The sequence below is a fragment of the Lissotriton helveticus genome, chromosome 6 (genome assembly GCF_964261635.1).
Source record: "Lissotriton helveticus chromosome 6, aLisHel1.1, whole genome shotgun sequence".
Classification (NCBI taxonomy): Eukaryota; Metazoa; Chordata; class Amphibia; order Caudata; family Salamandridae; genus Lissotriton; species Lissotriton helveticus.
Window position 1 is genome coordinate 1,889,944,223 of NC_136067.1, and position 26,513 is coordinate 1,889,970,735.

At 46.0% G+C, this 26,513-nt stretch overlaps 1 protein-coding gene and 1 pseudogene across 1 annotated transcript in view; one reads left to right on the plus strand and one right to left on the minus strand.

Annotated features, from left to right (window-relative positions):
- Positions 1-26,513, plus strand: part of DISP1 (dispatched RND transporter family member 1) — a 659,288-nt gene that overhangs the window by 51,831 nt on the left and 580,944 nt on the right. The window lies entirely within an intron of this gene.
- Positions 12,810-13,572, minus strand: LOC144761938 (proteasome subunit alpha type-1 pseudogene; annotated as a pseudogene).

A 26,513-nucleotide genomic window follows, 5' to 3' on the forward strand; every position in this document is an offset into this window, starting at 1 on the left:
AGCTTACCCGGGGGCATCCCGGCGCGACAGACCAAGAAGGAGAGACTCGATTACTCACTACTGAGGAAACAAATAGGTTTTAAGGAGTTTCCTGAATAGTAGGATCTTGGGCTCTGAGCGAATCTTAAGGGGCAGAGAGTTCCACAGAGATGCCACCTGTACCGAAAAACGCCTGCCCCCAGTCCGAGCTCTCTTAACTCTCGCAGATTGCAAAAGATGTTGCTGGTCCGAGCGCAGAAGGCGTGGAGGTTTATAAGGACGGGCCATATTAAAAAGGATGGGGGGGCCTTTGCCATGTAGAATTTTATGGGCCGTACACAGCGCCTTGAATTTCACCCGCTCCTTAACAGGGAGCCAGTGAAGCGCTTTAAGGGCCGGGGCAGCAGACTGCCTTCTAGGGATCTCCATCAAGACTCTGGCGGCTGCGTTTTGCACCTGTTGGAGGGTTTTAAAGGTCGCTTCGGGGGCGCCAAGAAACAGGGCATTTCCATAGTCGAGCCTCGACAGGATTAAACCACGCATCAAAAGCTTCTTAGCTGGATCCGGAAGCAGTGGTAGCACCTTTCGGGCTGACTTCAGTAGACCGAAGCAAACCCCCGCGGTCTTCCTGGCGTGAGTCCTAAAGGACAGATCTTCCTCCAACCATACTCCCAAGGACTTGATCTCCTTCTTGGGGGATGGTGGATCGCCAAGAGACCGGGGCCAACAGCTGGCAATAATGGAGGGACTGGAGTTGCCCAAGAGCATCAGCTCAGTTTTTCCTCCATTGAGCTTTAGAGCCGAGTTGGACATCCAATGGTAGACATTGGCCAGGCAGTCATGTAACACATTGGGTTGTTCCGCCAGCTGAGTGAGGCCCACCACCAGCTGAGTATCATCAGCATAGCTGATGATCTTCAACCCCGAGGGGGCTACCACTCTTTCAAGTGGAGTCATGTATGCATTGAACAAAGTAGGGCTCAACGATGAGCCCTGCGGGACTCCACATTGAAGAGAGAATAGGGAAGACTGCTCTGCCCCTTCCCAGACTTGGTAGAAACGGTTGGAGAGGAAGGATCCCAACCATTTCAGGGCCGTCCCTGAGACACCTACCTCTGACAGGCGTTGGAGGAGCACCTGATGACTCACGGTGTCAAAGGCAGCACTCAGGTCCAGGAGGATCACTGCCACTGATCCTCCAGCATCAAGAGTGCTCCTTGCTTCCTCCACTACCGCCAGCAGGGCTCTACTCACTACTCTGCACTCACTACTCACTACTCACTACTCTACTCACTACTCTACTCACTACTCACTACTCTGCACTCACTACTCTACTCACTACTCTACTCACTACTCTACTCACTACTCTACACACTACTCTACCCACTACTCTACCCACTACTCTACTCACTACTCTACTCACTACTCTACTCACTACTCTACTCACTACTCACTACTCTACTCACTACTCTACTCACTACTCACTACTCTACTCACTACTCTACTCACTACTCTACTCACTACTTTCTACTCACTACTCTACTCACTACTCTGCACTCACTACTCACTACTCTGCTCACTACTCACTACTCTACTCACTACTCACCTCAATACTCTACTCACTACTCACCTCAATACTCTACTCACTACACTACTCACTACTCTACTCACTACTCTACTCACTACGCTGCACTCACTACTCACTACTCTGCTCACTACTCACTACTCTGCTCACTACTCACTACTCTGCTCACTACTCACTACTCTGCTCACTACTCACTACTCTGCTCACTACTCACTACTCTGCTCACTACTCTGCACTCACTACTCTGCACTCACTACTCACTACTCTACTCACTACTCTACTCACTACTCTACTCACTACTCTGCACTCACTACTCACTACTCTACTCACTACTCTACTCACTACTCACTACTCTACTCACTACTCTGCACTCACTACTCACTACTCTGCATTCACTACTCTACTCACTACTCTACTCACTACTCTACTCACTACTCTACTCACTACTCACTACTCTGCACTCACTGCTCACTACTCTGCACACTACTCTGCACTCTCTACTCACTACTCTACTCACTACTCTACTCACTACTCTACTCACTACTCTACTCACTACTCTACTCACTACTCTACTCACTACTCTACTCACTACTCTACTCACTACTCTACTCTCTACTCACTACTCTACTCACTACTCACTACTCTACTCACTACTCTGCACTCACTGCTCACTACTCTGCACACTACTCTGCACTCTCTACTCACTACTCTACTCACTACTCTACTCACTACTCTACTCTCTACTCTCTACTCACTACTCTACTCACTACTCACTACTCACTACTCTGCACTCACTACTCACTACTCTGCACTCACTACTCACTACTCTGCACACTACTCTGCACACTACTCTGCACACTACTCTGCACACTACTCTACTCACTACTCTACTCACTACTCTACTCACTACTCTACTCACTACTCTACTCACTACTCTACTCACTACTCTACTCACTACTCACTACTCTGCACTCACTGCTCACTACTCTGCACACTACTCTGCACTCTCTACTCACTACTCTACTCACTACTCTACTCACTACTCTACTCACTACTCTACTCACTACTCTACTCACTACTCTACTCACTACTCTACTCTACTCACTACTCTACTCACTACTCTACTCACTACTCTACTCTCTACTCACTACTCTACTCACTACTCTGCACTCACTGCTCACTACTCTGCACACTACTCTGCACTCTCTACTCACTACTCTACTCACTACTCTACTCACTACTCTACTCTCTACTCTCTACTCACTACTCTACTCACTACTCACTACTCACTACTCTGCACTCACTACTCACTACTCTGCACTCACTACTCACTACTCTGCACACTACTCTGCACACTACTCTGCACACTACTCTGCACACTACTCTGCACACTACTCTACTCACTACTCTACTCACTACTCTACTCACTACTCTACTCACTACTCTACTCACTACTCTACTCACTACTCTGCACTCACTACTCACTACTCTACTCACTACTCACTACTCTGCACTCACTACTCACTACTCTACTCACTACTCTACTCACTACTCACTACTCTGCACTCACTACTCACTACTCTACTCACTACTCACTACTCTGCACTCACTACTCTACTCACTACTCACTACTCTGCACTCACTACTCACTACTCTACTCACTACTCTACTCACTACTCACTACTCTGCACTCACTACTCACTACTCTACTCACTACTCTACTCACTACTCTACTCACTACTCTACTCACTACTCTACTCACTACTCTACTCACTACTCTACTCACTACTCTACTCACTACTCTACTCACTACTCACTACTCTGCACTCACTACTCACTACTCTGCACTCACTACTCACTACTCTGCACTCACTACTCACTACTCTGCACTCACTACTCACTACTCTACTCACTACTCTACTCACTACTCTACTCACTACTCTACTCACTACTCTGCACTCACTACTCACTACTCACTACTCTATTCACTACTCTACTCACTACTCTACTCACTACTCTACTCACTACTCTACTCACTACTCTACTCACTACTCTACTCACTACTCTACTCACTACTCACTACTCTACTCACTACTCTACTCACTACTCACTACTCTACTCACTACTCTGCACTCACTACTCTGCACTCACTACTCTACTCACTGCTCTACTCACTACTCACTGCTCTGCACTCACTACTCACTACTCTGCACTCACTACTCACTACTCTGCACTCACTATTCACTACTCTGCACTCTACTCACTACTCTACTCACTACTCACTACTCTACTCACTACTCTGCACTCACTACTCACTACTCTGCACTCTACTCACTACTCTACTCACTACTCACTACTCTACTCACTACTCTGCACTCACTACTCACTACTCTACTCACTACTCTACTCACTACTCTACTCACTACTCACTACTCTGCACTCACTACTCACTACTCTGCACTCACTACTCACTACTCTGCACTCACTACTCACTACTCTACTCACTACTCTACTCACTACTCTACTCACTACTCTACTCACTACTGCACTCACTACTCTGCACTCACTACTTACTACTCACTACTCTACTCACTACTCTACTCACTACTCACTACTCTACTCACTACTCTGCACTCACTACTCTACTCACTGCTCTACTCACTACTCACTGCTCTACTCACTACTCACTGCTCTACTCACTACTCACTACTCTGCACTCACTACTCACTACTCTACTCACTACTCTACTCACTACTCTACTCACTACTCACTACTCTACTCACTACTCACTACTCTACTCACTACTCACTTCTCCTCTCCCTACTCTGCACTCCCTACTCTGCACTCCCTACTCTGCCCTCCCTACTCTGCACTCCCTACTCTGCCCTCCCTACTCTGCCCTCCCTACTCTGCCCTCCCTACTCTGCCCTCCCTACTCTGCCCTCCCTACTCTGCCCTCCCTACTCTGCCCTCCCTACTCTGCCTGAAGCAAGTCTCTAATGATAGGACACTGAATGATAGTACAATGAGTGATCTGGTACAACGGCAGTAGGAATCTGGTAACCGGACTGTGAGAGTAAATGTGAGGCTCCCAGTGAGAGGAAAGCGAGGTGGAGTGTTTTTTTAATGAAAGGGTGGAGAGAGTGAGTCATGGTGACGAGACAGGGAGCGAGTGAGGAATCTGGCAATAGCTGGGAAGATGCAAGGGATCTGGTAAGAGGACAACGAGAGCTACTGCAAGGGGTCTGTTATGAGGGCAGTAAATTAAAGTGATCTTCTATTTTGACATTAAAAGTTTGAGTTTGGGTGAGTGGGCACGAGTGCTTATCAAAGCACGTTGTTTGTTTTTTTACTTTCAGCTGTGCTGCACAGCAGCCAGGCTGCTGTACAACATGGCTAAACATATCCCTGACAAAACCAACAGATTTTGTATAGGAGAGTCCTATTTGCTTTGCCAATGCTTGTTTAGCCTACCTCAGTCAAAGAGCAGGCGCGGGTTTGCCGGCGCGCACACAGAGCTCAAGGGAAAAAAAACACAGCAGTGCACACGCTCCCAGCACCATCTGCCTTCAATTACCGGCACCTCGGACAGCTGGTAATTGAGGATTTATGTATTCTTCTGCGCGTGTCCGAACACTTTATGCAGGAAGTGGACATTGAAAAAATTCCAAAGCCCTATGGCGTGCTGCCTTACTTAAACACAGCCTTGCCTGGACCAATTACCATTCACATGGCAGAATACCACACGCAAAAACCGCGCGCTTTCTGGAATGCGGCAGCCCACAGCCCTTTCTGAACTTTTTTTTTTTAGTGCTCGGAAGCCCCGCCCCACTTCGTGTGACGTAGGCCCGAGCCCTAAAAAATGAGTGATGATATAGACCTCAAAAATTGTATGGCTACTTTGCTCGTATAACGTCATAAAAGAAAATTACCGCCACTATTATTTGTATAGCTGAATAGCAAACCAGCAGACACAGGACCAGCTCCCAACATTGACATCTTAATGGTGGATCCACCTTTCTGGTCAATGATGTATATATACTGGAAATATACCTTGAAGTCCAGCAGAGTCTCATAACAACACCACAGACAATATACACGTAGCAGCCCTACAGAAGGATTACTGATATTCTATGCTAGGCAACTGTTTTTTTGAAGTTTCCGATAGTAGGCACCCCCCTTCCCTTCAGCGCCTTGAGACCCTCACGCGTGAGTAGAGCGCTTTATAAATGTATTGATTGAACAAGCTCCGAATAACAATGTATTCAGAAGCTACGGCAGTGTGTTCCCTAATGGGTTGCATTTATACCAGTGTCCAGGGTCAGTGCGGTTTTAGAATAACATCCATACTAAAATTGCGCCTGCTAAAGCGCAAAAGTGAAAATGATCATTTTTTGGGCCTTGTGCTGTAATTCGCTTTACGGAAGTGCCATCACTGGCAATAGCAGCCATTTTTAACAAGCTCCACCATTTTGGTGTCAGTCTGCAGCAAGTTATGCTGTTCAACAAGAACCAAATGGGAGTCCTACCCAGGTTTTATCCTTATTTAGTCTTTCTTTATAGGGCCAGTGGGCCGAATCTGTTCACATACTGGTCAAACCGAGAAAGATAAAAATTATTCTGTTTTCAGCCAACATAAAAAATATTTTTTTCCCTCTTTTATCCATCTGTTTTCCTTCTCAATCCAAATAACTGACTGATAGCCACCACTCAAACTACTTTCATATTTCACTATACTAATTCACCACTAATCCTTTATGGGTTCCGGAGTAGCGTGCTGCTTGTCAAAAAAGCGCTTCAACAACCCATCCGGGGCAACACGAGCTATATAAATGCAGACCTTTTTTCCTTCTTTTATCCGTCTGCTATCCTTCTCAATCCAAATAACTGACTGACTAATATCCACCACTCAAATTACTTTCATATTTCACTATACTAATTCACCACTAATCCTATATGGGTTCCGGAGTAGCATGCTACTCGCCAAAAAAGCGCCTCAACACCCCATTAGGGGTAACAAGCGCTATATAAATGCAAACCTTTTTCCCTTTTCTACTCCTCTGCTATCCTTCTGAATCCAAATAACTGACTAACCTATCCATCACTCAAATTACTTTCATATTTCACGATAATAATTCAACACTAATCCTTTATGGGTTCCAGAGTAGTGTGCTACTCGCTGAAAACCACTTTGACGTCTCATCAGGGGTAGTAAACGCTATATAAATGCAAATGCAATACAATACTTCCGAAGAGGCAGGCAGAGACGGATGTTGGGTCACATGGGTCTGCTGGTAATCCTGGTGTCAGTGGCCTCAAGTAAGGATAGCGCTTAGTTACCCTTGGCCCAGCCTTGAATCCTCCAGTCAACACTCCTGGTGAATGGGCAGCACACAGCATTGGAGTCTTCCTGTTAATACATCTGGGCTACCACCAACAAACACTCCTACGGTGCCCCCGCCCCACCAGGTCTTAGCAGCACCCGTGGCGAGATCATTGGGCATTTTATTAACCGCATCCGCGCTAGCGGTTTTCCCGCTGTGCGCTGAAGTTTTGTAAATACCGCGTTACATGACGAGCTCAGCTCGTCATGAGCGTACGAGAGGTGTACCTCATGACGAGCTGAGCTCGTCATCAGCGTGGAAGGGGTTAAACAAAGCTTTATGTTAAACTCATTTTCCTTAAAGGGAGAGGAGTAGCATGTTCTAAACACCACGCGCTCCCTGATAACCCCCCCCCCCCCTCCCCTTCCCCCTGGTGGCTCTCATGTGATAAATAGATTTTTATGTGTGCAGTGTGTGTCAACCGCATGCGTGAATGCCTGTGTTCTTATGCTTTAGCACATTTCATCCAGACCTTTTCGTTTTGCCAAAGTTTGGAATGTTTAATCTACCAAACACAAGTGATTTCATCAGAATTTTCATGCATGAGAAAGTTAGGGAAGGTATTGCTACAAACCTGATCATTGCTTGAGTTTCTGAGTTAGGATGATAGATGTGAATTCCTTGCCTCGAGGCTGTGGTAATAGAGTGTGCCCTGTTTCTTTCATTTTCAAAATATCGATCCCAAGTCTGTTTATTAACTCGAGACTGTCACATTCTTCACTGTCTGTGATCAAAAGTTAAATGAAAATGCCAGGGCTCAGCCGACTGAAGCCCATCTCCAAACCCCTGCCGGCCCCCAGGGAAGAGGCAACGGGCACTTGGCGGCCGTCTGCTTTGGATACTGTGAAGTAACACCCCCCTGTGGCATTCGCTGCATTCCAGCGCGAGCCTGGGCACTGCCCACGTCTGGCGCAGGGCGGCCATTCATTTGTCTCCATCTGCCTTCTGTGAAGTTGTCCAGGTCTGCCTGGGAGCTGAGGGCGGCAGAAAAAGGATCCACTGAGGTTCAAATCTAGCTCCCCCTGCCTGCCTGTGGGTTTGTGGGGCTTTGCTTGAGTTTGGTAGAGCGGCAGGTCAGAAGTTTACCCAAATGTAAATGTAAATGTAGTATACTTGTAAAGCGCACAGCTGCCCCAGCAATGGGGCGTCCCGGCGCTGTATAACTCTGGGGAACCCGTCCTGGCTTTCCCTGTGGGATGGTCCCTTGCTGGGAGTCCCCAAGGTGGAGCCAGGCATCCCCGGAATTGGTGGGGCCGTTGTGGAGATTAGGCAAGCTAATGCCCAGAGTTGCCGAGTGGAACCCCTGATTAGAGTAAGCACCGAAGCGAGAATTATCAAGTCCGCTGACCAAGGTCCACGACCCTGCCGCGTCGGGAATTGAACCCTGGCCCCGGGCTGACTTCTGCTCTCAGGCCTGCCGCCTCTAACCAGTGAGCCACCACTCCACTCACACGTGAGTGCACAGTCAATCTCTGGTGTATATCAATGCCTTCGTGGATTTAAGCACAACAGATTTATTTACAACACACTATTGATCTCCGTTAGGTTTCACAACACTGACTTTAATTACTTCCAAGAACTGGGACCAGATTCACAGAATGATTGGTGGGACTCTGGACAGGTGTTCTAGTTCTTAAATGTGGGAAAGAACTGTAGGTGGGACGCAGTGAGATTGGCTCATTATCTATCTATCTATCTATCTATCTATCTATCTATCTATCTATCTATCTATCTATCTATCTATCTATCTATCTATCTATCTATCTATCTATCTATCTATCTATCTATCTATCTATCGCCTCTTCCACATCCACATTCTGTCCAGACACTTCTCCCTCTGCTCCTTGACCCTTGTGCTCACACACTGCCCCCCTTTGCTCACACGTCCATTCTGTTCTTATATTGCCCCCCTCTTCTTGCTCCGCCACTGTCCCTTCTGCTCATGCACTGTCCCCTTTGCCCACTCCCTGACCCCTTTGTCCACTCCCTAACCCCTTTGTCCACTCCCTGACCCCTTTGTCCCCAAACCCTTTCTGCTCACAAAATGCTACTTTTGCTCCCTGCCTCTACTACTCATGCAGTGCCCTTGGCTTCTTCTGGTCACAGACGGCCCCTTTGCTCACAAACTAGACCAGCTGTCTCTACCCCTTTTGCTTACACACCGCCACTTCTGGTCCCTGGTGCACTTGCTCGCTCTATGATCACACTCTGCCCTTCTGCTCTCTGCCCCTTCTGCTTACATACTGTCCCTCTGCTTCCTCCTCTGCTCTGCCCGCACACTTCCTGTCTGTCTCTGTACATTCTGCTCGCAGTCTACCCACTTTGCTCATACTCTGCCCCATGTGCTGCCTGCCCCTTTCACTCAAGCTGCCTCTTTTTCTGCCACTTCAGCTCTCACTTCCCCATCTTCTCCCTGTCCTAGCAGATCCTCCTACATCAGTACTACCCACTCCATGTTAGTACACACATAAACATACTGAACACATTCATGTGGTCTTCAGAAACGAAGGCAATCCGATTAAAGGTCTGTTCTTCAAAGGTGCTCGGACCTTGCAGCCTGCCCACTTTGCCAGGGTAGTTAGATCACTTCCCAGTGGTTATTGCTTTAGGCCTGTTTGATAAGGTGAGGAATCAGTAGAAATCGGTATCATTCAGAAGAAAAGTTGCTTGTCCTCGGTAAGAGTATTTCTGGTGGATGCTGTCTCTATCCTCAGATGGCCCATCTCCCTCCATTCTCCCTTGATGAGTTACTGTCCTTACTAATAAGACCAAAAGATATGCAAATGTGTCATCTGCTATGATTTGTCTCTGCCGTTTACCTCTCTCAGTTAACAGGGCTGGCCTGGCTGTAGCGGCACCGGGCATTTCCCCAGTGGGCCGGAAGGTTGAGGCCCTGTTTTGGACTGGTGGGGGTCCTTTTTTTAGGTCTCGCCTGAGCCAGCGCATGTGCTGCTCGGCGAGAATCTTTGTAAACGGGCTTTTAAAAGTCCTACCAAAAGCTGGCTGGCCTAGAGTGTGCTGTTACGCGCACAATGACGAGCAGAGGCGCCGTATGGCTTTCCTCTCTCATCATGGTGTGCGCACACCACTTGCCAGCCTACTTTCACTTTTCCCATCGCGCGCGCACCACTAACATCCACTTTTTGCTTGCGCTTCTTGTTTACCATTGAAAGCACTAACTTCTCCTAGCCATTAGCATCTTGTGTGTTAACATCCTTGCATGCCAAGCTAATGTCCCGATTCTTGCATGCCAGCACCTTTATTTTTTTTTAAAGAAAAAAGCTCAGTTCTGCGCCCCCCACTTCCTGTGCATGCTAACTGCTCTACTTGCACTTCTCTGTCTGCTGCTTGCAAGCTTCTTCCTTATGTACCACCATCTGTCACTCTGAATGGCATCTTCTTCTGCTTGATATACTAAACTCCTATATTAGATTCTTGGTATGGACTAAGTGGCAGCCGGAGCCTGATAGCACTGCTTGTCCTTAAAAAAAAAAAGCATTTGCATAGCCAATAGGTCTCCCCTTTGGGACCTTTATAAGTGTTTAGTTATCCAGTACAATATCGTTGGTGCAACAACATCAAGTGTTGCATGGCTAAACACTTATAAGGTCCCAAAGGCATAGCCAATAGGTCTCGCCTTTGGGACCTTATAAGTGTTTAGCCATGCAACAGTTGCAACAGTTGCATAACTAAATACTTATAAGGTCCCAAAAGCGCGACCTATTGGCTATGCCAGAGCTTGTTGTTACTTGGGGACGGTTTTGCAGCAAACAAAATCGTTCCTATGTAACAAAAGCACAAGCATTAGCAGTGTTAACGCCAACAATACACACACACAGGCCCATCAGACTCTGAGCTATAAAATGAAAAAAGGTTTTTGCCATATTTACATCAAAAGCCACAAATGAGACCCTTTATGGCTCATGTCTTTAACCTTGCTGCTAGAGATGCACTCCTGCAGACAGCCCAGAGAGCAAAACATTTTCAATGTGGCTCTGCAAAAGACATGTTCTTCCCACAATACACACTTAAAGTTCAACATCAATGCTGAACATTCACAGAGGAGAAACAGAAACTGAAAATGATTCAAGCATAGTACGTGCTTCTATTCCTGGCAAAATTAAAGGCTATATATAAAGATCAGACCTACTTTTTGGACAGGTCGGACAGCTTGGGTTTGGGTGAAAGAAAGGCGAGCCCAGAAACTGAACCAGTTCCCAGCCGCGGGCTCATAGAAGAACACAGAGTCAAAAGAATGGGAGCCGCATGAACGCAGGGGCCAGAGACACAGGAGAAGACCTCGATCAGAAGACCCTGAAGCTAGAAATCCAAAGTTACATAAGTTATGTTGCTCACTCTCAGTGGAAGATGACGCGGCTGAAGCTTCTGAACTGGCCTGGTGGCACGCGTGAGTGTGCTTCGGCGTTGCACTGCATCTGTGCCCGAATACAAACTGAAAGCGATTGGGGTGCCAACCAAAGTCTCTTCCTTGGACCCAAGTTTGATCTACACTGGTTACCTTTTACCTTATTTCTAGTTTCACTTGTGTTCCTTTACCTTTGGGACTAAGCAGTGGGAGACAAATGCATCTTGGGGTGAAGCATATGGTGGGGGATCTGGTGGGTGTAGACTTATGTTTGGGAGTTTGTTGTAAGTTGAGGGACCACAGACAATCCACAGCACACAATTGCATAGGACACAAATCACATGGCGGGTCTCCGGTATAGGATAGACCGTGGGGGATATAAGGTCTTATTCTGGAGTGTCAGCTGCCTGACTAACCGCATTAAAAGGGCAGCAATCGTACAATTCGGCAAAAGACACACCTTATGGATGCCAATTGTGTAGATACATTTTTCACAGGGTGTATCATGACGGTTTCACCTCTTGTTCCAGAGGGGCGGCCATACTCCTTCAGACATCCTTCCCCATGGTGCAGAGGCAGAAGTGGTCTGTCTTCTCGGTGTATGTCCTCTCCGCTACTTAATGACAACACCCTCAGGCAACATACCTCCCTCTTGTTGCATACCGTTTTAGGCAAGCTCATGATAGGAAGGAACTTCAATGAGAATGTGGATGCACAATAAGACACATTGCACCCACGCAGATCACTAGATCCCACAAGCGGTCTCAGTTGGTTGCCTCCCTAGGGTTTGTAAGATGCCTGGTGCATCTGGCACAGGGGACAGGTCCTTCGCTTACTTCTCCAGCGCACACAGCTCGTTCTCACGCATTGATAATGATATCCTCTGCACAACAAACGAACGAGATGTAGCAGGAGTGGCTATACTGCCTGGAGGGATCTCTGATCGCTCTCCAGTTTTGCTCAGCTTCTACTGTCCATCTGACCCACCGTGGGGCTTTTGGCGGGTAAGTGCCTGGTGGCTTGTAGATAACGACTTAACGGCAGCACTGAGATAGGATGCTTGGAATGTTTTGTCTCCAACACTCACTTGGTGCAATCGGCAATCATCTTTTGGGGGGCATTTAAATCGGTTGTGAGGGGGAGGGCCAGGCCTATGTTAAAGGAAAGAGAAGAAAGAGGGATGCTGACATGTTGGCCCTCGAGGCACAACTGACCCAGCTGGGGAACACAGACTGTTAAACAGAGAAGCCTTGTCTTCTTCAAGAGGTGGAGTTGGTTAAGTCGCAACTAAACTGCCACTTTACGGATACAGCTAACATTTATTCCACGGTTTCCATTACAAAAAAGTAATATGCAGGTCAAAGGGAACATGACTAATTGGTTCATTTTTTTTTGCAAACTGAGAAATGGCCTTCAAAAATAAATGTTGTGATATTAAATTGTAGTGGTCTGCGCTAGGATACTTTGTTCTGATACCACGCCTGCTGGCTGAAGATTAGTGTTCCATTGGTTCCTCTGCCTTCTCTACAACTTCTTCAGCTGGTTGCGCAACCTTTCTTTGTGGCCTTTCTTCAAAGCCTTCCAGGAATATGGCTACATCATCATAGATTGTAAATTCCATGTCTTTACCAACGATGCCAACGGAAACATTCTTTGTGGTCAGGTCTTGTTCTGCTGGGAGGGTTTCTCTTCAAGCACGCAAACCATGCTTCACCAATTCATTCGGATTGCATTCAGCTAATTCCGTCATGTGTCTCTCCCAATAAGTGCGAGCGGACTGTGAACGAGCTCCTATAGACACGGCTTTGCAGTCGAAATAGTTAGCAAGAGGGGCATGTTTGGAAAATATGTAACCCCATATAGTCAAAACCAGCTATCAATCCCACACCATTTGGTCTTCTTCCATAACGCTGTGTTGGTATTTGTGTTTTTTGTCTAATGATGGACACTAGACGAGAGGCTGATTAGAAATAAAGTGTGAATCCAGACACTCTTGACGCATGAAGTTGCATAAGAGCCTGGCATCTGCAGTCAGACACAGCAATCGAGATGCCAATGTGGTTGTCCGAATTGAGAATTTGCTTCTGATGAGCGGCAAGTTCAGACTGTGCTACTGCTACCAGAACAGCATGGGTTTTAGATTTCAGTCCGACAGTCGCAGAGCCTTGCTTCACTGCTTCCATGGCATATTCGATTTGATGAATTTGGCCCAGAGGGCTCTAGACAGTCACATTGTTGTCATACTGCTTGTGAAACATGCTGCCGATCACTCTTGTAGAGACCTGCCCTCTGGGGCCGGCCAAACATTCATGCGTATTTTGCATGTTCTCCATGCAGGCTGCATTACAACCTGCATGGAGAACATGCCCAGGCCCCTATGTCCTGGCTGAGCACCGTGCTTTGCAGCGTTGTGATTGGTCAGGGGAGCCTGGGAGCTTGGTGCTTCCTTTGCAGAGAAGAAGCCAAGAAGAGTACAGAAGAGAGGCGGTGGCAGTAGGCCGGCCAGCAGGTAAGTGATTTTTTTTTAAACCTCTCCCTCTCCTCCCGCCCCACTGCCGCGTCCCGGGAGGAGCCGGTACTGCCCTTGTCTCAACTGCTGCTTATGGCACTGGTGTGTATGTTGGCCGGTTGTTGGAATCGCATGCTAGGACAGCATGGGGGCTGTCGTCCCTATGTGGGTGTATGTGGTTGTGTGAACGGACTTCACAACATATGTAGCTCGAGTGCCAGAGGCCTAGCTCCTAGTTTGTTGTAAGAGTCCTGCAAACCAAACCATGTGATGTGATCTTCACAACAAATTCTTACATTTATTCCATTTAATGTGTTAAATATTCCACCGATTCCAGGCATGTTTGCGGTTTTAGTGGGGAGGATGTCATTTTGAATCACACAGAAAGAAATCATCAGATTTGTGGCATATGAGGCGCATAACCGCAGGTTTCCTTCTTACAGTACATTTCTCAGTGAAGCAAAGATTAACCATTTCCTGTGTGGTTCACAAAAGGTCGTTCAGTGTAGCTCTTTGCATGTATGTTATTATCATTATAATGGTGCACGTGGCAGCTTCAAATCTTACATTTAATGTGAAACATGATTCGATTATTTTTGGTTACTGGAGAGCAGCAGGAATATTGAAGGAATATTGCTAGTACCTGTAAGCACTAAGGCCATCAGACATCAAAGATCCCGCATCGTTTGTCTCTTCTCTTGATTGACAGGCGAGCTGCCTTCGGTCATCCACGCTCTTAACGTGAGACCAATCATTGTAAATAATTGTTCGAAAAGACTATGGGCATGTGCAGCTCTGTACAATTTTTCACCGCCTTTCATGTAAAAAGAAAGAGCGCGAAGGATTATTTATTGCCAGCATTGTTTTTTCTAAGGCACTGTTATGCCGCTGTTGAGGTGTCATAGAATTAGTGTAACAACCAAGTCGATAGTACTTAGTTTGACCTAAGGTTTTAGCCCTCTGAGCTATCCTGCAAACTTCGAGCAAAGATGCAAGCTTGTTGACGTTTATTAAGTGGAGGTACGTTCTTAACACTATAGGTTTTCGTGTATGAAAACCTCTCGGCAGGGTTTAATTTAAACCCGTGTTTTCCGGTACTCGGCCCTGGCACTTAATTGTTAAACACCAGTGCCGTTGACAGTCTGACCGTTGACAGTCTGACTCATTTAGGGATTACTTCAACAACAGTCAATTATTAATTCAGTATACATCAAAAATGACTATTACCTGCTGTCCAAGCCATTCTTATAGCTTTGAAGGCCTGAAAAAGTCTGGAATTTCACCCTTGTAGGAATGTGATGGCTACTAGTTGTTTTATTTCTTTCATTGACAGCCTAGCAAGGGCCATTGTGTGATGCAAGCTGCAGTGCCTTTCTGACGAAAGCCCTGGCACTTATTATTATAATTTATTTTTGTACAAATTAAGCACTGGCTCTCGAGCATCAGCGAAGGTTTGATTGAGAATGAAGGCAAAAAGAGGCGAGGTTCTGGAAAACAGTAGCATGTGTACCAACTATTTACAAACGGCATTTTCTCTCATTTCGACGACCCACTAATTATTGTGTGCACAGTTGTTGCGGTTCAGATCCCATAAGACGTGACAGGAAAGTGTTGAGTGCTGCATCGCTGTGTCCCACGCTCAGTTTGCCCTGCACCCAAGGGGCAATGCGGGGAGACATTTGTTTTCTGTTAGGGATGAGGCACATTCCTGTGAGAGGATCAGGCCGTTCCTGGCTGCTGGGCAGAAGGACTTACAGCGTGTTTGACGTCTGTTGTGCAACACTTGTCGAGCTTTCACTTTTTTTTTTATTTGGACTTCGAAGAAAATTTGAAAAAGCTCACTTCCGTTCTGGATAGCCTTTGTACGATTACGAAATACATTCCTGCCTCGAAAGGTTACATTTTTCTTAGTAGTTTAAAATATTCAGGGCAAAAGGCCAGTGGATGAAGGGATGTATGAAGGATTCCCACCGCTATTCTTTCTGTTGAAAGATAGAAGTGATGGACGGGCAGGATTTAGTTTCGACCCTTTCTCACATGAAAAATGTTCTCCACCCTGGTTCTGGCAGTACTCATCAAGTTTTCAGGGAAAGGCCAAGATCATTGATAATGTGGCTGACATAGTACAGATGATTTTTTTTTGTGATAGCACATATAAATAAAGACTGGATTCCTGCTGTTTTCTAGATCTTGAGTGCCCTGGTAAGTTTAGCCAAATGGATCGTGGCTGCTGAACTGAGGGACCTTTGCTTTTACTTGAAGGAGTGAGGAAAGTTGCTCTATTATGTGGACAATAAACTAAATATGCAGAAGCACATCAGCGTAGCAACTAAAGGAGCACATTTCCAATTGAACACCTTAAGAAGACTAAACCCCTTCATACCCGCAAATGACTTTAAACAGGCAGTCCAAACTCTAGTAATCCCCAGAGTGGAATATGGGAGTGCCGCTCTCTGTGGCTTTCCCAGATCAACGACAGCCCCTCTAAGTGCGACAATCAACGCAGCTGCCAGATTAATCACAGGCTCCAAAAGAAACTGTCACATCTCCCCGGACCTGCTGCCCATAACTGGCTACCCTTTGATGCCAGAATCTACTTGAAAATCGCCTGTATGACATACAAGGCACTGCATCACAAAACCCTACGAACCCTTGCGGAGAAATTAGTACACCGGCCCAGCATACCTCAACAGACGACTCGGCTTCTACACCTCCACCCACCAGCTCCGAGCCGCCGGCCTAGCCCTCGCCACAGTCCCCCGCATCCGAAGAACGACCGCCGGCGGCAGATCCTTCTCCCACCTCGCAGCCAAGACCTGGAACACCCTCCCCACCAACCTACGGCAGACCCAAGACCTACCGGCTTTTAGAAGACTCCTCAAGACCTGGCTCTTTGATCAGTAGCAGCACCCCCATCCCCCCCACCCACCCCCACCCAGCGCCTTGAGACCCTAATGGGTATGTAGTACACTCTATTAGTGCCTTGATTGAGTGATTGATTAACAGAACCACCAGGAGTTCTTATAACCTGCTACTGAAACCACAACGATTTTCCAAGAAGAAAACCTATAACCGCACCTTCTCAGGAATGGCCCCTAAAATTTGGAATGCTTTGCCCCAAAAAACAAGACAGAACCCTAACACAGCTTCAAAAAAGAAGTGAAATTGATTCTCTTGGCCAAATTCACTTGAACTATTGGATGCAGTCATGTAAATATTTGTTATGCTGTACTAGTCAACACTGTCGGACTAAAATGTCTATTAGTATTTTGTATGTATATATCTATTTCCTATATTTGTTGTAAAGCGCTCTGATACCCGCAAGGGTCTTGTTTGCGCTGTATAAAACCTTCAAAATAAATAAATAAATTATTGCTGTACACATTTTCGTTTAAAAATCTGGTAACTGTGAGGTATGTATGTTCAGTATAAGACACCAAAAGTTTAATTATCTCGGAATGGTTCCACAAAGCTACTTTTTGCCTTCTTCATGACACAGACTATATTACCTTTATGTTCACTGCATGGACCACTGAGGGACATGCCTCTTGGAGGGCTGGGTGTGTATTGACCTTTGGTGAAAAGCCTTTTTATTTTTGGAGTTTGGATTTAGAAAATCTGGCGTGCAGTCATGGTAATGAGATGCAATAAATAAGAATTTGAAAAGGTTGTGCTGGATTTTCCCCTAAGATGCAGATATCTCCCTCATTGAACTACAAGTTGGAGTGTTTTAGCTGCTCTGAAAAAGGTGAAGTATATCAAAAGGAGGCGTGGACGAAGAAGCATAGCTAAGAAATGTTTAGAAGGGAAGTGGTGTCTCTAGCTAAAACCATGTCCTAATAGTGTGGCTTTGTGGAAACCTAAGTATAATCAAAGAAAAAAGCCACCTGATCATGCAGAAATAAAGGTTTATTTAACGTGACACTGGAGCAATCTGGCTGTCAACCAAATGTCCAAAAACAGAAGTTACTCAGAAAACTTTATTAGCCTAAACCACAAAGGGCGTAACCAGGCGTTTCATTGAATATCCACGAAATTATCAAGGACGTGATGCTTTCTCGAAAATTGTGGATTAGTACATCACATGTCCAGTAATCGTCAATCAAGATTTCGCTATATATAAATATATATCCAATCAGAAGAGATTAAGTGTATGATAAGCAAATACATAATGGCGACCAACATGCCTTAACTGTGGCAGTTGGGTATTTCCAAAATTGTGAAATACAGAACCAATCCGCATTATGTCATCCATAAATGAAATATAGGACCAACTCACAATGCCCGCGACCCCATACCTGATGAAATGCATCCACATGTTATCACCAGACGACCTCAGTCCACACAGAATCTTCAGCCTTGGAAACAGCAAAATCACCCCCCTGCTCACCACCATACAGAATCCCGTGATCAACACCAGCACCTTCCTAGAAGCATGAGAGCACGCAGAGATCAGGCCCCTCCTCAAGAAGCAGTCAGCGGACCCACCAACCTCCAGAACTACTGTCCCATCTCCCCCCTACACTTTCCAGCCAAAGTCCTAGAGAAAGCCATCAACACTCAACTGACCAGCCACCTGGAAAAAACGCAAACTACTCAACGCATCTCAATCAGGCTTGTGAGCCAATCACAGCGTTGAAACAGACTTGATCGTAGCCACAGACGACCTACGAGCACTACTCGACAGAGGCAAGACGACTGCCCTCATCCTCCAAGACCTCTCCGCAGCCTTAGACACTGTCTCCCACCACACTCTCCAAATACTCTGCCAGATCAGAATCACAATCCAGTGGCACAGTGAGCCCAGGACCCCCGTCTGGGTATACCTGGCGCACTTAGTACGAGAAAGCAAAAGACACACAATTGATGTACGGAATGCAGAACAAATCAAAACATTCACCCCCAGTCAAGAAATCTGGTTTAAATCCATCATTCTTTTGCTCACCACGCTACCCCAGTTTAGATCTGATCGTATGCAAATCAGTCTTGACCCTGTGCCTCATGGGAACAGTCCTGCCCGAACTGCCAAGCCAGGTCATCCCTGGACCTGAAACAAGCATCCTAGGACTGGTTTCGGGGTTTCACCCCTCTTCAGCTAGGATAGCTTGATTCCAGTGGCACAGTGAGCCAGTGGGTCTGGGTCAGAATCACAGCAACGCACTCAAGTGGATAGTTATTCCTCACAAGATGTACCCAGAATGTTCACCTCCCCCCCCATTCACCTTGCCCCCCAAACACATAATCTGCGGTGTACCACATGGCTGTTCCTTGAGCCCCACCCACTTCAACATCTACATGACTCCACATGTAGACATCTTCAGAACACACTACATCAACGTAGTCCCCACCCACTTCAACATCTACATGACTCCACATGTAGACATCTTCAGAACACACTACATCAACGTAGTCTCATATGCCGAAGATACCCAACTCATTCTCTCACATTCAGCGAACCCACTCCGACGAAAGACAACTTACACAAATGCATGCGAAATGTCACAACATGGATGAAAGACAGCTGCCTCAAATTAATCGCTGACAAGGCTGAAGTTCAGGTCTTCGGCAGAGACAACACCATCTGGAATGACTCCCGGTGGCCCTCTAAGCTTAGGCCCAGCCCCCTACCCGAAGACAACGCATGCAACCTAGGTATCATACCGGACAACAAACTCCCAATGAAACGCCATATAAACAGTCACCTCAGCCTGCTTCCACACTACCTGGCCACTCCGTAAGATTTTCAGATGGCTCCCCACTAGCACAACGAAAACAGTCACACAAACCCTCATCACCAGCCAACTCGACTACGGCAACACACTCTCTGCAGGCACCTCAACTGAACTCCAACAAAGACTCCAAACCATCCAGAACACAACGGCCAGACTCATCCTTGGCCTTCCCAAAAAGTCACACATTTCCACCCATCTGAAGGACCTCTACTGGCTCGCCATACAGAAGAGATGCCACTTCAAACTCCTCACCCACGTTTATAAGCCACTCCACAGCATCGGCCCCACTACTTAAACCTCTGTCTGACCTTCCACTAACTGATGAGAAACTTCGCTCCGCACACCCGCACCGAAGGACGCTCATTCTCTTATCTCACTGCCAGAACCTCAAATTCCCTCCCTCTCCACTTACAACCTGTCCCATTGCTGACCACCTTCAGGAAGGTGCTCCAGAATAGGCTCTTCGACTAACACAGCTTACCAGCCCCTGGATACACCCAAGTGCGATTGGTAGTGCTCTATAAGTACTGATTGGTTGATTGATCGAAATAGCATCTTTTTGCTGAGTTAGAATTTTTTGGAAAATCACAAGTGCTGTCTATTGAGCAAAGCTTGCATCATACTGCGTTTCAAGCTAGTCGACTGTAAAAAGAATAGTTCACAAAATGTAATGTATTTCATTTTTAAGGCCTCACTTTAACTGGGTATCATAGAACAGAGTAAAACAAAATGGATTCCATGTATTATAGAAAAACACAATTCCACAGCTTGTACTTATTTCTGGTCAATGTCCTGTGAGGTAGTCATTTCCTCATGGTCTATCTGGTGGTGTTGTTCTTCTAGTCCTCCGCTTTCCTTCCCTAAGGCCTGGTGGCCAAAGAATGTCCTTCATGTGGTGGGGCTACTTGTCCTCTTGGTCTTGGCCTCTTTGATCTTGGATTTCCTGTTCCTCCTGGTTTTCTGATTTCAGTTTTCCTTGGAGTCCTGTTTCTTGTGATCCTGGTTCTCGTGATCCTAGTCCTTGTTTTATCCTCCTTGGTCTTGATCAACCGTTCCTTAATCCTTTTGGTCTTCTCCTAATCTTCTTTGTGGTCATCTTCAGGTTCTCCCAGTCTCCTTTGTGGTTTCCCAGTCCTAGTCGTTCTTGTTGTCATCCTGGTCCTCTTACTAGTCATCCTCCTACTTCTCCTAGTTTTGTTGGTTTATCTGGTCCACTGGAATTCTTGTTCTTGTATATCTGGTCTTCATCTTGGTCTTCCTATTCTATGCCCTTGTTTTGGTCCGACCGTTTTTTCCCTCCTATTGGTCCTGTTTCTAGTGTTCATGGTCCTTCTGGGGGTCCTGACCATCCAGCTTATCTAGAGCCTCCTCTTCCTCCTTCAGGTTTTTTATCCAGTTACTTCTCTTTGTGCTTTTCTGTAAGTTTCTCCTCCTAATCCTTAATCCATAATCAGTTTTGTCTTCATCCTGGTCGTCTTGGAGGCACTCATCCTCAATATTCTCCCAGTTATCATTGTTCTCCACATGGTTCTCAGGTTCGCCTTGTTCCTACTGTTCATGGTCCTTCTACTCTTGATACTCCTAGTGATTCTGGTCCCCCTGGTGGTCTTGGTTCTGCCAGTTCTCCTGGGTCTACTGCTTCAGATGACCTTCCTCATCCTGTTTGATCTCCTGGTCTTGCCTTTTACCCTCACTGTACTCTCAATGGCCGTCCTCTGCCTCACAGGCTGCTTCTTCTACTCCTACTCCCATGGTCCTCACACTTCTGGTCCTTTTGGCCTTCCTGGTCTTTGCCCTCCTGTTTTCCTTGTCCTCCTCCTGTTTCTTCTCTTCATCTTCCTAGTAATCATTCTTATTGTCTCTGTCCTCGTAGCGTTGGTCCTCTGGTAAGAGGATCGCATAATGATAGCTTCACTAGAACCCTAGCAGCACTGATTGTCTCCTAATCCCCGGCTTCCGATTTAAGAGTCTGTCTGTTTTCATTAGGACTTTGTTTTTCCATTACTGGACTTTCCTTCCATCTTTGCAGAGAATACTAAGCACCACTCTCCATATTTTGGTGTAGCTTTGCTGTATTTCTTGGTTTCAGACTAAATGTTTGATGTGCTTAGCATTATTTTCATTTCTCTCTGGATTGTTTCCATGCTCTCCTCAATACTTGACACTTAAAGATGTGGACGAACATTAGGAACAGGGATAAAGTGATAATGCTCTGATTACTTGCCTTTAATCATCATCGTACCGAGTCATTCTCTTCCACTTTGCTGGAGCTCAAAGGGGACTTACCACGATTGTTCAGACCTTTACATATACCCACTTACAAATGTCGCCATGGAGAATCCTAAAAGCTCCGTAAAGGTCAATGGAGCTGTTCCACCGCATGGAGAATTAGAGTTTTGCAGTGTGAATCTTTTTTTGATTCACATGCTGTGCATTATTCCGCCATTTAGTGTTTGGGTCTGGAAGTGTTGTATTTTGTTTCTTTTTTTGTGCTTTTTCCTGTTGGTGGGTGTCGACGTACTACCATTAGGTGTCCCCGTGTGACGTCGTCATGCTTCCCCTGGAAGCTCCCACTTTTGGTCGCCATCTTAAGATTCTTTTTTTCTGCCGTTGGGTCTGGATCGATACGGAAGGAGCTCCAAACTTTGGCGAGGAGAATCTACAAAAATCAGGGAAAAAATCTACGAAAAATACAGTACAGGTACTGGTCTTCAAATCAAGGTGCCAAGACAGGAAAGAACAACCTCATCAACGACCAGAGAACTATGTGCATGCAGGGGGCTCCCTGTGCGTGGTGATGGACAAAACACCATTCAAGTTTTGCCAGAATTGCCATCACAAGTTTGCCCAGAAGGACCAACATCCAGGCTGCAACCTCTGCTTACCAGTAGATCACCGAAGTGAAGATTGCAACACGTGTTCGGCATTCACCCCGAAATCTCTTAGCGCAATGGAGAGGCAGAGAAGAGCCAACTATAACACGCAGGGGCAGAGCGCAGCACCATCTGGGCCTCTCCAGCGAGAAGGAGGACAAAGTCGCAGAAGGGCCAGAAAGCGACACAGAGATGGGCATCAAAGTCGTTGAGGTCGAAAAGAAAGCTTCGAGAGAGGTAAGAGAACCATCATCTTCGAAGAAACTAGACGAGTCTCTAAAATTAGACTCAAGGGCCTCAAAGGGAGCCTCGGCATCAAAGCACTCGAAGTCTGCAGCTGCGTCCCGAGGAAAACATACCGTAGGATCCTTAGGCAAGGACTCCATAATGGCAAAGACCCTCGAAAGATCTTAGATTTCGAGAGACGGTCAAGGAAAGGACGCATTGATGTCCCTACAAGAGAGATCGAACTCCGAAAAGCAAGGCCCCCTGCTGGCGTCCGCCTCTAAGGAGCCTTCTACCGCCAAAAGAAAGACTGAAAGTCTTGACGCCTAAACACATGTGTCTGAGAGCCAGAAGAAAAGGTAAAGGCTCGAAATGGTGAGTATTTTACATTGAAAGAAGGATTTCTACGAAAGCTTGAAAAACAATTCATGATACCACCAAGAACCTCGACGGAAATCAAGAAAAGCGTCAAGGATTTAGAGCCTCCTTTAAGCCCCGAACCTCTAGAGGAACAGGAAGAAGAGATCTTTTTCGAAGAACAACAGACTTGCATAGGATCAGAAACCTCCGAGGTCGAAGAGCTGCAATGGCAAGACCTTGATACAGATTCCTCAGAAGAGGCTGTCGACACCTATCCTTCGAGGCCTTCTCTGCCAGACAATGTTGGTATGTACAACCTAGTCATTTAAAAAGCAGTAGATACCTATGGAGTACAACTCGAGGAAGAAAAACCTCAGTCATGTTTTTCGCTGTAAGCTCTAATGCCTACACAATCAAGTACCCAATTTCTTTCTATGCTGCCAAGTGTGCTAGACCAGGGAAAGGAGGTATTTAAGGAGCCTGCCACATGTAAGGCAGTCACGGCTGGAGGGGAGAAAAAATACAAACACTCCTCCAAGGATCCAAATTACATTATGGGGTTGGTGACTGTTGACTCCATCATAACAGCCACGGCCAGGAAGAGGGCTAATGTACCAAGTACTACTGGGCCACCACCAGATAAGGAAAGAAAGAGAATGGACCTCATGGGCAGAAAGGTTGAGAGAAGTGCGGTGAACCAATGGCGCATCGCCAGTTCTAATGCTTTTCTCAACAGGCACGCATACCAGCACTGGGAGGGGATGGGTGACCTACTAATGCACCTACCTGAGAAATACCAGCAGAGAGCAAGCCACTTAGTAGAGGAGGGGGGAAATATAGCTAATACCTGTTTAAAATCAGCTCTAGATGCCACAGAAACATCAAGGAGGCAAATGATGATTGGTATCACGGAAAGAAGACCTGCATGGCTACGAATTTCAGGATTCAAGCCAGAGGTGCATAACCACATACTGAATGCACCTTTCTATGGAGAATAGCTCTTGGGAAGAGTGGTGGACGACTAAACCAATTAAAAAGGGACAACGAGACAGCAAGATCTATGGGGGTTCTACAATTCAGAGGTGGCCTGCGTAGAGGAACCGCCTCCTCAAGAAGGCCAGCGGGTAGGGGTAACCATCACTCCACAACCTCGCTTCAAACGTATCAACAGACTTACCAAGGGGGAACCAAACACAACAACAGGAACAGCAACAAGGTTGGTATTACCAGCAAGGAAGACAGGCCTACCACAAAGAGGGGAAGTGGGGGGGCAACAACCAAATGACTGCACTCCGAACACAATACACACCCCAAAAGATCAGGGAGTTTTGCCCGCAAGTGGAGCAAAATGACAAAACAACCAGTTTTTCCAACATTCCACACCAGCAGGAGGCAGGCTAAAAAATGTCCTCCACAAACGGAGAGAGATCACTTCAGTCAAGTGGATCCAGGCCATAATAAGGCACGGTTAATGCATAGAACTCATCAAATCACCTCCAAACAGAGGCCAAAGGAGGAAAGTACATTCCAAAGGGGAAACTACTCAACTACTCCAAGAAGTACAAGAACTTTTGGGTGAAGGAAGCTATAGAGATAGTGCCACACAGAGAAGCAAAATTACTCCACATACTTCATAATTCCAAAGATAGACGGAATGCTGCCTCCTATCTTAGAACAGAGGTTCCTAAACAAATTTATAAAATCTCAAAGGTTCAAGATGACAACCCTGCAGGAGGTGATACCACAGCTACAAAAAGGGGACTACATGGCTACAATAGACTTAAAAGGACACTTATTTACACATCCCCATGAACAATAAGCACAAAAAACTCTTTAAGATTTGTGATCAACAAGACACACTACCAATTCAAAGTGGTAGCATTCGTCTGAAAGTCAGCACCAAGGGCATTCACAAAGTGCATGTCAGCAGTGTTGTTTACCTAAGCAGGAAGGGAATACATGTATACCCGTACTTAGATGACTGGCTAATAAGGGCACACTCGTACAGGGCCTGAAAACAACATATGCATCAAGTAATAGAGACACTATATCAGCTCAATTTCTCCACACACTGGGAGAAATCTTCCCGTGAGCCAGAACAAGAGAGGTTGTTCTTGCGGGTGAAAAGAAGTGCAGTCTTGGGGATGGTGTTCCCAAGTTAAAAACAGCCCTACTGAAGGAGACACAGCTATACCGGAAGGGACAAGCTCGGACAGTGGGGAAGCTGCTGTGGATGATGGCCTCATGCATTCACTGAATCCCCAACATTCGGCTACACATGAGACCATTCCAAGAATGGCTTCAAGCACAATGGTCATAAGCAATAGGGAGTTGGGAAGATCTAGTGGTTGTCACGCAAAGGATACAGGAGGAGATAGCACGGTGGAACAAGACAAACATATCATAAGGAAGACCTTTTACACAACAAACTCCAACAGTGACCATAACTACAGATGTCTCCCAGAAGGGGTGGGGAGCTCACTTGAACAACTTAAAAGTAATTTAAAGTAAGGGGAGTGTGTACAGAGCAGGATAAGAACAAGAATAAGAACCGTTGAAGAGTTCCATTGGAAAAGAGCAAACTGAGACAAATTAACTTCTCATGAAGAGTAGTTCTGGAAAACTCAGCCGGGTTTCCTGCAATTGCAGTAGAAACTGTAATCAGAATAGCGATCTCTGCAGTAGCATCGATCACAAATTAGTAAAGGCAAATCACCTCAAGAATATTTAAAAGGAAACAACTCTCCTTAATGAAGAGTATTGTGCAAAGGAGAAGTCCAGCAGCTGGACCACCGGACGGGTAAAAGGAAATATAGAGGTGTGTCTAACTAGCTAGGAACACTCATCATTATAGTTTTCACATACAAGCATCGATTTTCCAAAGGCGTCTTCGCTTGATGTCCAATCACATCAGTTTGTAAGGTAGTGTTGTCAGTCATAGCATGCATCTTCTTCCAATTCCCCCAGTCTGCACTCTTGTCATTCTGATTGATACAGTTTTCTAGCATAATTGTTACATGAGGAATGGTTCTCATGAGAACCCTCTTACCAAGCTAAAAGATGCGCTATAAGTTTCAACGCAGAGACAAAGGCTAGTCAGCAAATATGAAGACATCTATCAAGTTAATTTTAAGCAACATTTCTAAGTCTATGTAACCATTTGTTTTTTACAGTTTCAATAAGTCTATTTTTGTAGTGGAATGATCTAACATTTCTAGGATGACATCAATGCTAGGCCGTTGCACAGAATACTTTATTGTGAGCAAAGGTTGAAAAGGAAAGCTTTGGGCCTAGTCACTGCACAGGCTATAACGTATAGTTGCTTGGTGCAAAATTTTGAAAAACACGCAATTATAATTGAAGCATTTCTCATGATATCTTTCCCTTCTAGATTAGTTATAATGTGATATATTTTTGTTTTATGTATTTGTTCTACAAAGGTGCATTCACGGATTTTTTGTGAGTCTATTCTAAAGTGAGCATTTCAATAGTGTTTAAAC